This window comes from Anopheles darlingi, chromosome 3 (assembly GCF_943734745.1).
Source record: "Anopheles darlingi chromosome 3, idAnoDarlMG_H_01, whole genome shotgun sequence".
NCBI lineage: Eukaryota > Metazoa > Arthropoda > Insecta > Diptera > Culicidae > Anopheles > Anopheles darlingi.
The window spans coordinates 24,306,467-24,319,704 of record NC_064875.1 but is presented as its reverse complement, the minus strand read 5'-3'; the positions used below and the strand labels follow the sequence as shown (position 1 = coordinate 24,319,704).

General features: G+C 42.2%; 1 protein-coding gene across 1 annotated transcript in view; it reads left to right on the top strand.

Annotated features, from left to right (window-relative positions):
• Window positions 1-13,238, top strand: part of LOC125953795 (uncharacterized) — a gene marked incomplete at its 5' end in the record, with an annotated part of 43,208 nt that overhangs the window by 25,434 nt on the left and 4,536 nt on the right. The gene's annotated exons all lie outside the window — the stretch shown is intronic.

The window sequence follows — 13,238 nt, the reverse complement described above, 5'->3', positions numbered from 1 at the left end:
ATTTGGCGTATCTGTGAATGTTTATCATACTCTGACCGTCACGAAGCGGCCATTTGTCAAGCGAAAGTTTCTTCGAGAAGCAGAAAATAGTAGGAAGGGTGGTCAAGCACATCCGTGACAAGTGATTGCTTCGCCTGTCATAAGTTGGGTTACCTCGGAGGAGCCTCGGGCGAATTGAAGAAGTTATTTCATCTTTCTGGACGATGCAGTAGCTTCTATGGTCGGGAATGGGAGTGTATCGGTTACCCACACCAACCAACGAACAGTTTGCATTATCTTCAGGCTGCCGGCCGAGTCCGAAGGCACGTCGAAAGATAAACGGACATAATGTCTATCGATAGCGAGAAGTTTTCCTCAAATTTGCACCTTCTGAAACAGAAGGTGTATACAAGAAACAGGGCAGTAGACTCATGAGGGGCAGGAGAAATTAATGACGGCCATCAAGTAGATTGAATTGCCTCAAGGCATCAATGTTTGGAAGTCGAGCGAAACCAACGAACTATCTCTAGAGCAGACATTTATTACACAGAAGACCATCAATGCCAAGCGAAGATGCTTTACAAAGAGATTTCCAATAAACAGGTGAATTTGATGGATCGGGAATCATTCCCTTTTTCGATGTGGTAGTGGAATTTGATTTCAGATCGAATAACAGTTGACCGTTCTAACAGTTAGTTTGAAAAGTTTTAATGATAAACATGATGCTAGGAAGAAGGAAGAAACATAATGAACTTGCTTGACATCCTCATTGGAGCACCATCCACCATCGACCACGGAACACGGTTCCGGAAGCACTTCCGCGAGATTGATTCCCACCCAGGAGTTGATCCCACCCACCCAGGAGTTGATGGACGCGAATGATGCGGATCATCAAAATCCTTGGTTTAAGTGTTTGAGGAAAACATTCGCATCCGGCAAAGCGAAAGGGGACGGTAAATGGACGGAAATATAATCTTCATCATAATGATTATTGCTTTATCGCCGTCCTTGAAGGTCGCCACACGAACACGAAACGTTTCTTAAAGTAGTTCCAAATAGACTGAGGTCGATCGGCCAGAGCTCAGCGATGGTATGGATCGTAGAATGGTGTTGGGCAATTGGCTGTGAAGTTCAAATGGCTTTCGATTCGGAGTTTCGAATGCTTTCAAGATTGATTCTCATCAACGGTGGGAGTCCGATTGTCGCTGGAGAATATGTTTTTAATGTTTCCGGATGCTATAGGTAATGGCCATAAATGTCATTATTACTCTTTCGATAAGACAGAAAACGTAATGCTAAACCTTGTTGTTCTTATTAGGAAAAGCAATTACGACATTCTTATTCCAGATATAACAGTTAACATATTGAAATGCTTAATGTACGAATCAATATTTAGTGAAATGGCTCGACGTTTGATAATATGTCCCTTATGCAGTATGAAAACCTGAGTGTTTAATATAATTTTGTGGGTTTAATTTATATTCCAGGATGCTTCAGTCAAGATTATAAGTCAAGTGCTTGGATTTTTTCCATTGACTTGTAGATAATTAGTTAGATATGAAAGGTTAAGTTTGTACCATATGCATAACTAGTTCGTGTTATACGGTTGATCCACGAATGCAAACATTTGGATAAAATGAAACGATATCCCACATCTGTTGGCTACGATGTGTTGGCGTACTAAGCACGTGACAACCCTTATCCGGCATCCAATGCCAAGCCAAAAGGCCGTGAAAAAGAAACATTTGTACTGTCGCCTTATGTCGCCACGGGCTATCATCATGTGTTTCCTGCCTTGGACCACATGCTGCGCCTGTGCAGACAGAGCACCATGCTGGCAGACTGTTGCTTTGGTCACTAACCGGGCTAAGTACCTCTAAAAATCTGCCCTAGGGGATTGGACTCAAGCTAATCCGTCGAAGGGAGAACGACGGGTTATGCGATGGAAGGAAGCAGAAAGAGAATCGAACGTTAAACGGCAAGTTAACTGCTGGCCAGTGGTTCTGGGGGCGACATGGTCAGTGTAATTGATCTGACCCGGACTAAGGAAGCGTCATAAGAGTATCGATTTCGTCACCAAAAAGTGTGCCAATCCTTTACCAACACACTCTGAGGACAACACGCTGAGGTCCATTAGAGATTGACATTCGATAGGCGCTTCAATGGTTTCGAAGTAATCGATAGCAGGAACGAAGTGTAATGAATCGTGGATGGCATTTGGATCAAATTTCGTAATTTCCTCATGAGACCAGATGGTCAAGCACGTAAAAGACGGGAGCCAATGATGATGTCCCTGTCCTCATCCTCATTTTGTCCTCATATTCATATTGACATTGATTCAACCATGAATCCATGATTCATCAAACAACAATGCAAGACAATCTGGCACAAGACGAAATGAAATTCGAGGACGACTGGTTTATTCTAATAAATCTCAAAGATACTCCGCATGATATGCATTATGTGTGCTTTATATTTTTAAGCGAATTCTTTTCATTAATGCCACTTTTCTGAAAAATTGGCGAAGATTAACCAAACACATAAAAATTCAAAATCTAGAGCGAAAAGCGAGTCCATCGATTCAACATTAAAGTAAATTCCTGAAGGAGATGTCAATTTGTGAGCTTTCTCGAAATGGTGTTCGAACATTTTTTCCTTTTCGTTTACAAGCACTCGTAAGCAGTGTAATTGGAAGCACGTGCCTTGGCCATAAATTGCTGGACACAACATCAATTCTTCTTCCGATCAGCCTCTTATGCTATCCAAAGACACAAATTGGCCAGGCTCAGCAAGTTGTTCTACGTCTTGTAGTCTTTCTTTATCCCCTCCAGCAGCAATCCTGAACATTTTTCGTTCCATCATTTCATACGTTAACCGATGAGCCATTTCCGGTTCCGGTGGATTCGGTCGATATCTAGCCAATGGTGTTCGAGACTCTCGAGCCTCGCTGCTCCTCCGTTAATGCAGACTATCATTTTGGACTCACTTTTTGGAAAAAAGAAAACACGATCACAGTGACCAAACTTCGTGCTCGGAAAACGAAATAAACTTACGTGCAGCAACCCTTGAATAAGTTGCGAGTGAAAGGAAGAGGCAGATACTTAACGATCGTCATTATTCTTGCTTGGTTCGACGCACTCTTCGTGGTTAGTGAAGACTCTCGTGCTCTGCTCCATTTACCTTGAGAGCCGAGAAGGTTTCATGTTTGGTCCCGTTGTCTTATCCTCATACATCAACAAAGACAATAGAGAACGAGAAGAAGAACAGACGCTAGGAGTTGGCTGAAGACGGTAGGAAATCGATTTCAGCTCTGTGCAAGCAGCGCTCATGGAGCACAGGATACAGTCTTAAAGAACAGCACGTGAACGTGAAGCTTTATTTTAGGTCAAATCATTCAGAAGCTTTGTCCTTGAACACGGTTGATGTATTAGTCGTTCCGTTGAAGTTTGTTGTCTTAAATTTCAGGGACAGGAATACTTTGCATGAATTTGTGGTTGTCAGTTATTTTACTTAATATTTCTAGCAAGATTTAAATGCGACAAAGCAAACATTCTTGGAATAGAGTCAATTTCAGATTCATTTCATGATTGAACATGCAAGTTATACGGTATCATATTCGTCATTTCTCTTCATTCTACTGTTGACATTGGTGTTCTGTTCCCGGGAGTTTTGATGTAAATTGGTCGGGAAGTCAAATATCGTCATTGATATGTGGACAAACTGCTCCGAACACACGATTGTGTTCCATTTGATTTTAAATGCTCCGAGCATATTTGACGATGAAATGCTTTCCACTGGATCATAATGAGCAGAATATTCGGGTCACTTGTCTCTATTCACATATTAATGAGACCTCCAACCGCATCCCAGACGCAAATAAGCTTTCATATGGTTGCAGAATCGAGTCACGAGGTGGTCAGTCGATGATGATGAGTGTTTTCGGTGACGGTGGTATCATGACCAGGGAACGGACGAACACATTTCATGCGAAACATTGGGCCATGGCTCGGTATGGCTGCTCTGCAACTGCTCTCCATAAATCATAAACAAACTTTTGCTACTCACAGCATAAACGTGGACCGTGAAGGTGAACATTGCAGTCGCATATTCGGACACTGAAACCAGTCGCTGGCTCTAATAGCCAAAAACGGTTGTCAAACATTCAATTTTGAATCACTTTTGGGAGCAGCATGGCCCTCATCTGAACCGAGACCATAAAATAGTACCAATCCTCGTCGAGCACCGGTGGCATTCCATCTTTTTTCCACTCCACACCATGAATGTTTCGGTAATTTTCGGACAGCATGGAATGTGATATACCTCTCCGACCACCGGTCAACGGTTCAGCTCGAATGTGAAAGTTTATTCCAGTCATTTATTATTCGGCAACCGGACTGCTGGCTCCGAATCTCTGCAGCATAGGTGTTTGGTGATGCAAGATGGCTGTTATTATCCTGGGGCTGCAAATGCAAAATGGAACAACACCAAACATGATCACTCGCTGTGGACGATGGGACTGGTGATGATGAGCTCGGTGGACACACATACAAACACTAGTGAGGGAGTGGTTTGAATTGTTTTTTGTATGTTTTTACCGGCATGACATGGCACCTTCAAATGTTTCTGTTTGTTGGAGGAAAGTAGCTGGCGTAGATAGCGAGGTTGAGTTCTCTGCATGATGAAAAAGGGGACAATGGCCGCTAGACACGAAACATCCAGGTAACAGAATTTCATTTCCTCTTCGAGGCCTCCCGGACATCCACAGTTCCGAGTGGAATTGGTCAATTGAGTTTCGCGGATTTTATGTTCCGTGCACTGTTGTGGGATGCTCTTTTGCTGGGAAAGGGAGGAGCTGCCGGGTTGACGGTGCGGTGGCAATATGAGGCTCTTATTAATTTAAATACTTGGGACCGGCGGATGGTTTTGAAATTTCATTTATGAAATTGAAAATACCAGAGCCGACATGCGAGCAATATTTGTAGAATGATCAATTTTGATGTGCAGCAAGAAAAGAAAATCAACAACACTGGTTGGGTTTTTTATTTTGCTGGAATATTTTGGCTTGGTACAGGATCAATCGTCATCAAAAAGCTTCATTCTTTCGAAAAATTTCATTGAAAAAAAAACAATTTTATTGTCCATATTGTCGCATATTCATGGGAAGATTGATGTTTGTCAATTTCTTTTCGAATATCTTTTCAAAAAACTTATCTAACCAAACCAAATAACCAAATTTGACGAAGAAATATTTTATTAAGCATATGGCGTGTAAATGCTGCTATTTTTAACAAACGTAGTTTGGAAAGCTAACATACAGTTTCATTAAAATTGGGAAATATTCCTGACTTATTAAAGAATATCTAGTCACAACAGTCATGTATTGCGCAAGGAACAACACAAACACATTCATATCATAGCCCGTTTCGGTGTTGTTTGGTTAAGCAACGCCAGGAAAGCTGATACCCAGCTACACGGCGAATGCGTCGCTAAACGGAGACACAATTTATGGCTATCGACGTATTGGATTTCAGCTACTACCATAGTTACTCGCTGGCTTCCGGCTGAAAAGGTAGTCGACAGAACAGACAACGAAAGACTCTCTACTCGAGCGGCACACCTCGATAGAAGAGGGACTACCATTCGTTCCGCTGAAATATGGTCGTTAGCATTTCCACCTTCGGGATAGTTCAGTTCCGAAGAAAATGCCTCAAGAAGAGCCTTGTACGGTGTGCTGTGCTGTCTCGCTCACGGTGGTGGTGGTGGTGGTGATTTATGAAAGCTGGACAGATTTATGGGATTATTTACCGGAGCGTCACCTCGGAGTGAGGTTGAAGTGCCAGCTGGATGCACATTTATTTTTATTTAGCGACGAAAGCACCGGAAGCGACCACAAACGCAGCTGAAGTTGGCACGAAACCGTGTCACCAGACTTCACTCGACCTCATTTCCTTGGAGTGTCCTCGGAGGAAGTTGGTTGAGCTTTCGTTGGCTGGTATTATCTGTCTAGAGAGAAGGTGTTATCCCTTGAAAACGAGGAAAATGGGTTGTTAAGGTTCTGGATTGACGAAAAGCAACATCTAAATGGTAGAGTTATGACCTCCAAGTGACTCCAGGGTGTGGTGTTTTTCTTCAGCATCATAACCTTTACACTGAGAGCAACTAATTAAAACCATTTCGCTTTCTACCATCATTTCGCTAAATGATGTTTTTTCTTTTCACTCCCATCGTTTCACTGTGTGAGTGTTTTCGCTTTTAAGGCCATCTGCCGAATGGTTCTGTTGTCCTAGGAATTCCGCAAATCCGTCAGGAGCGAACTCCCCCCGGGAACAAACGAACCCAATTGTGTGGTTATTTCAATTTGTTCTGCCGAAATGGCGGCCATGTTTTGTATCCCAGTTTTGGGGCCGTAATTTGATTGGGTTGTTTGGTATTAATGGTTTTTGCTTAATTGTTTCGCACTCCTTGGTTCCTTCGCGCCCTTCGGCAGAAGTTTAATGAGGTGCACTTTTTCATTCGCTGCCTAGGTGGTGTGGGTTTCAGGTTTCCGGTGCTTCTGTGCTAGATTCGTTTGTAATAAATAAAATATTTCGGCTGCCGATGAATGTTCGCGCGTTCTTTTTTTCGGATTTCTGCCAACTTAACTACGTCAAAAGCGAGTGAATTACTTACACTTTATTAATTACGAAGCGTCGAGATTCAAGAGAAATCGTCAAATTCGATTAACTTTCCAATATTCGACTGAAAACTATTGATTCGAATGAAAAAGGTTTGCATTAGTTTGAAAATAATAGCAAAAAGGTTAAAAGGTGTTTTTTACTATAAATGTTTTTCATTCTGGGGTTCAGCGTAAAAATCACACAAAAAACAATAAACGTTGTATTCTGTATTGTATTGTTGTATTGTTGTATCTTTTTCGATTCATTTAGTTTGTTGTTGTTGTTTCAAGTAGAAGTATTGAAGCTAAATCAACATTAAAACATGACAGAAACCAATTTTATCCAATACATTTAATTTTATTATGGAAGATCCACACATTTTAGAATGCTTTCGGTAAACGACATACGAGTTGTATAGCAACACCTCAAGTGCACTGCGAAGCAATTTCACCATCAAACACAAAAGTTTACAAGTAGATTGCGAGCAGAAAAAATAGTGGCATTTCTGTTTGCTCCACTTCGCTTAACATCAACTGCACAACCACCTGCCAGTTCCATTAAGTTTCCGGCAACACATAACGTACGTTTCGACCATCTTTGAAACAAAGAGACAGAAGTGAAAAAAAGGCTCATTCGAGGGTTTCAAGGAATGTTCTGCGTATCAAAAGAACCATGAAATCAACCTTTCGTTTTTGTTTTTGCTCAACAATGTTCTTGCCAACTCTGCCAACCATTCAGGCCCGGGTGCAGGTGATAGCGTCTTAGCTTCTTACCGACTCACCTGAAGCAGTTGTACGTTGCGGTACGTTTGAAAGAAAATAGTTGAGAGCCCCAACGGAGGCGTGAAGCACCGGAAACCTAACTCAACATGATGCAGGTTACCTGAACGCCTTGCATCTCGGCAACATTCTTTGAAAGGTTTCGTGTGTCGGCTGCACTGGATGGGTTATGGTTTTGGCGTCTGGCGTAGGAAGAGTTTCGCATCAAGAAATCAAGGAAACCACCACCAGCATGAGACGCAGGGCGTTTTTTTTATCTGAAAAGAAATGCTGAGAAATTTAAGAACATATCCACTGGAATGTAAAAGACATGCTTGGAATACGAAATGAATTTCTCTGACTGTTAGAAGACAGGAAATTTGTAGAAAATTATTTAGGAGTTTCGTTATGAGCACGATATATCCAACAAGTATTTCGAAACCTTTTCGTTAGCCGGGAATGAACAGATACTTTTGCCTTGAATAATGAAAATTGGTGTAAGTCTTTTTAATGATGGACAATAAAAGTTTTAGTTTTAGATAGTTTTAGTTTAGTAATATTGTTTTCGCATATTTTGATCAATATGGATACCTATTGAGTATTACAATATGCAGTACAACTCTAATTTGCATGAAATTCTTTCTAATTATGTTTTATCGATAATGAGATGATGAAACATAGAAGAGAAAATCAGGAAAATACGATAAAAACTAAGTTTAATGTGAATTTCCTTTAAAATTCAGTTAAAAATGTCTCATTTGAATGACAGAACCACTGGTTACTCGACGTTTTGCTCTATCTGTTGAAGTAAATTAAGCTACAAAAGGCGAAACGTCACACCTGCCAGTTAGAAGCTTCAGTCTAAATCCTGTTCCTCTACCAATTCCGTATGTCAACTGTGACACGGAACCTGTTTTCTGTTCTGTTTGCTCTACCGTTAGCCACCGATCATCAACTCCGCGTGTTGGATGCTGGCCCCGGGTACCGGGCAAGGAAAATGCGCGACCGTAATCTCTGTCAGAGGAGTTAAATTTTTCATTTTCCTCCTTCCTCGAGGGCCAAATGGCGGCCACTCGACGGGTCGGACACGGCTAACTGAGAACGGTTTGGATTAATTTTTATTTACGAGCCTCGGTCACCTCCCTGCCCTTCTCCGGATGAGAGGTCTGGGGGTGGGCCGGGAGCCAATTATGAGTGTCAGAAGAAGCCTGCCGGTCGGCTTGCCGAGGAAACCACTGCGGTGAGGTTAGGATACTAATGTTCAAACTCTGTGCCAAATGTCCCGCGAGGTATGGCAGCAAGCGGTCATTTATCATTTCACGACAAACACACACACACATACACAGAGGAGGAGGAGGAGGAGGAGGAGGAGGAGGTGGCCAACACTTTTCCTCGCCATGCGCTGGAGGGAATGGAGTGAGCCATAGGCCTGCGTAGTGTTGTATTTTCGGTTTAACCTTCGGCTCAGTGAACAGTGCCTTCGCTTTTGGAAGTATGTAAAGCGCTGTAACCTTTTGGATTCCTTAAAATTTCAACCTTTCAGCTCACGTGGAGAAATGTTTCAGAATAAATTGACAAAAAAAAAACAAAACACCGAAGGCTACCTCGTAACGTTAAAGTTGAGTTCGTTCTTGAATACCCCAATGTACAATGTAACAAAAGTTCTTTAATATAATGCCAGCTGTTGTTGTTACGCCTTAACCTTCTCCTCTGCCATGCCCTGCCTGTGGTTGAATTCAAATATCAATCGCTATCCATCAAATCGGTGGCCATTTGACGCTTTACTTCATTGGAAAATGGGTTTCCCGGGCACTCTTGAGGGAAATGCCTTCTGCCTTATCGTTGAATTACGGTAAATTGGTTTAGGGGTTTTCCTACTCCTCCTCCGCCGCCTGCTTCTAACCATAGTCAGTCCTTTTTAGAAGAAGAACGAAAAGAAAAACCTTTCCAATACCAATCGAAAGCGACCTTTTCCGAACGGTTTATTGGTTCGACCCAACACACCGAGACATTGAAGAATGGTGCGGAACGAGTAAAGGTGATTCCGATCGAAACATTTCCCCACCCTACAGTCAGTGCGCACGCACCTCCAACGACGACGACGGTGAAATTATAATGTGTCCCCGTGGAACAATTCCGGCGACTCCCCACAGCCCCTTTCGAGCCAAAAGTATTCTGTTACCCAATTTTGTAAAACATCCACCTCGGACCGTCCGTCCGTCCGTGCGTCCGATGATGCCATTGCACACCGCGTGCACGGAATAGAAATGATCATTGCGGAACTTGTCACAAAGATGTTTGACTTCACGATTACTTTAGCCACGGTTCCCGTCTGGCCCGCGACTGGCCCCAAGGAAAAGGTCAGATAATAAAAAAAAAAACGGGGAAACTCGGAAACCCTGAAACTCCCGCAAAACTCCCGGGGAAAGCAAGGAAAAGTTTTGCTGCCGCTGCTGCTGCTGCTGCTGCCGGCCAGCGAGCGTGCGGCATCGACTTTCATCAAAATTCAGATAACGGCACTTGGAGAACTGGACATGGTAAAAGCTGAAGGAAGAAGGAATGGTACAACCCCTCTCCCCGCCAAAAACCCCTTAGTCTACTACTGAGTGTCCTTTTCGCTGTCCGATCTCGTTACCCGCGAGTGCCTTTTGTTCGCACTCCCCGGTCACTGGGATAGAAAAAAAAAACAGGAAAAATTGAGGAAAACCCGAATAAGGGTTCCCTTTAAAGAAGGGAAGAAAAAAAAAACTCTTTCCTCCAGTAATTCAACCACCGCTGCTCGCTTGATCGAATGAACAAAGTTTGGCTGAAGACGAAACGCGAAACGCTGGCCCAGACGCTGGCAAACAACGAACTCGATGTTGGCCAGTGGGACCAATCTTTGTCGTCATCGTCGTCGTCGTCGTCGTCGCTGTCACCGGCCGGCCACCAGCCGCTCGTCGACGGATTGCGTCTCTTTGGCTCTTGACTTTGCGCAACCTTTTGCGAGCACTAATACGTTTTCCGTTGGAACCACATTTTGAAAAGACGCTTGCGCTTGTCTGCTTGTCTGCGCTATCTGGTGGGGATGCGGAATAGGTTGTGTGCGTCTCGTAGTTTCGTCAAAACTCTTCCGAGTGAATGAAAAGAGGAAATGGAAATAGCGCCAAAGGAAAAACGGCAACAGCGGAAGTTAAAGAGAGCGAGAAAAAGAGGGAAAACGAGAGACAGAAAGAGGGTGCGAGTAAAGGGATGGTACAGAGAGGAAAATCTTGTAACACTGATTGACAAACTGAATTTAATCTTACTCGTCACCGCTTGCAAGCGAGCCGGCTAGCAGCAGTTGTTTGACTACAATGACTCACGACTCACGACATCTCGAGGGAGGCGGAAATGAGACACATTGTTGAATGGAATTTTTTAATAAAAGTTACATAAGTTAGTACGAGTGACTGACACCGGCTGAAAGTGTTTGTGAAATCGAAATGATAAAAAAAGAACATCGTATTCCATCGCTTCCTGACACCTCGGTTGAGTTGCTCCCTTTTTTGCTGTAGTTTACATTGAAAGCCAGTAGCTGCATCAATAGCTCACCATAGTGTTGGTGCTTGAAACTTACAGTTTGAAATTATTATTAAAGCCGAAATGTACTATTAGTATGGTTCGCAAAGGAATATTGTAATGATTAGACATTATGGCCCCTATTGCGATTGTCTTGTCTCGTTTCCAAGACAAGACTCGACCAGTCTTGTCTGGCAAAAACCGCCGAGTCTTGGTTGTCTAAAATCGGTATTGCGAGAGTCGCATGAACACTTGAATGAACAAGTGTTCATTTGGCTGTCAAAAGCCATCAAAATCGCAGCTTTGTTTGTAAACAATCGTGCGCAGTTTGAGTTTCCTTACCGTTAACGTGTTTTAATTCATCAAAAAAATGTTTTCAATCGTACAATATTTGTTCAATTATTCTCAATCTCTGATGCATTTTTATTCAGGAACTCGATCGTCACGAAAGCAAATGCTGAGGTTTGAGCCCATTACATGGTTCTCAGAAAATGTGCCATTTCGTGCAATTGAACATAATCGATTACTGGTAATAGGTTATTGATTAATTCCATTAAATTCTTCCAAATCAACCGCCAGTCTGCTAAACAAAAAACTGTTACGGTAATCTTAAATCGCAGTCTTGTTTGGCAGACTCCCAGTCTGGTAGCTTTGAGTACAAGACAGCTGAGTCTCGTTTCCAAGACAGAAATCGGTGTCAAGCAAGACACTCGCAATACCGACACCAGACTGACGTTTGTCTTGGAAACGAGACAAGACAATCGCAATAGGGGCCTATAATGATTTGCTTATGAGAATTGGCTAAGGAAAATTATAAATTCGAACAATGAAGGGAAAAAGGCTATTTTTTAATACTCGCTTGTGATAAAACCAGTCAACATCATTTTCTTGACTTAATCATTTATTTTCAAGATTATTAGGGAATAATTGAATTTTTAATTAAAAGCAAAGCATATTTTTAAACGAGACTTATGGTTTTGTTGAGCTTTTGTGAATTTTTCATTTTTCCCAATTTTAACATAATTTTGAAGATGAAAAAGTGAATGGTTTTGTATGGATTTCGTTGGAAAAAGATACATGAATTATTTTTATTAAAAATGTATAAGCTCAACAAGATCACATAAAATATGGAGGTATCTAATCCATAGTGAATAATAATTGAAGTAAATTTATTGCGCAAAGCATATAAGAAGAGCCGTGAAAAAAATGCTGCTATCGAACACTTTCTCGTTCTACTGTCTGCACCAAACCACCACACATCACACTATCGTTTCAATTCCTATACCTTCTCGGTGAGAGAAAAGAACCAACGACAATAAACCAAGCTAACTAACCATCCCAGGAATCTCAGGATTCCAACAGTTCACACTCCGATCGGGCCATAAAGATATGGCGTAGAAAGTAGAAAATCGGTTAGCGTTTCTGTCTTTACCCGGATATCGAAGTAGCCCTGCGTTGAATTGCACTGGACCCCTGGAAGGCTGTGCATCTTGGAGAAACTTACGAGCACACACACACAAGCTGACATCGCGAACGGAAATGGCTTTGCTAACGCGAAGACTGACATCGTTGTTTTCTACACTATTTCCTTCCGGCGTTGTGCATTGCTTCAATGCTCTCTGTTTTAAGGCGAAAGCTCCTGTCAAACAAGCTAACGATTCTGAGCAAAAGAAAACTCAGTTTTATAACCCACACCAAAGGAAATGGGAGAGAGAAACCAAGAATTGGCTGACTGGTACGGGAAAAGTGGTCCCACGGGCACATATGTCCTAGCAACAACTATAGCTATCGCCATGGTTTTATGCGACAGCGAAGGATATAATTTTTTTTTCCCCGGAAAAGTGTTTCCACATTTCCAATCACGTCGTCGGTTGGAGCAAAACGAATCTTCTAGACTTTCAACCGCTGCTGGCACGTTGACAACTTTCAAGCTTTCAGCGAACTCTGTTGGACGAAGTATTGTAGTACCGTTTACGCGAGATTGGCAGCAATTATTCAATTAGGTTGCGATCTTCACACGAGGATGGTTTAAAGTTGATTCTTTCTACTAGAGACAGAATGGAACAACTTTGCGTGCATATTTATAATGTATAAAGCACTGTAAATAAAATTAAACAATACAAAACATAAAAATTCAATTAAGTCTGCTGATGGCAAGCCACAAACAAAAATGGGATTTTCGATTATGTTACTTTGTAGCAACACAATTTACGATGACTTTCGAGCGAATTATGATGTGGTTCAGTTAACGATTTAACGGGTATTATGAACAGCAAACGGCACTGTATTCGATTGACACCCTTCT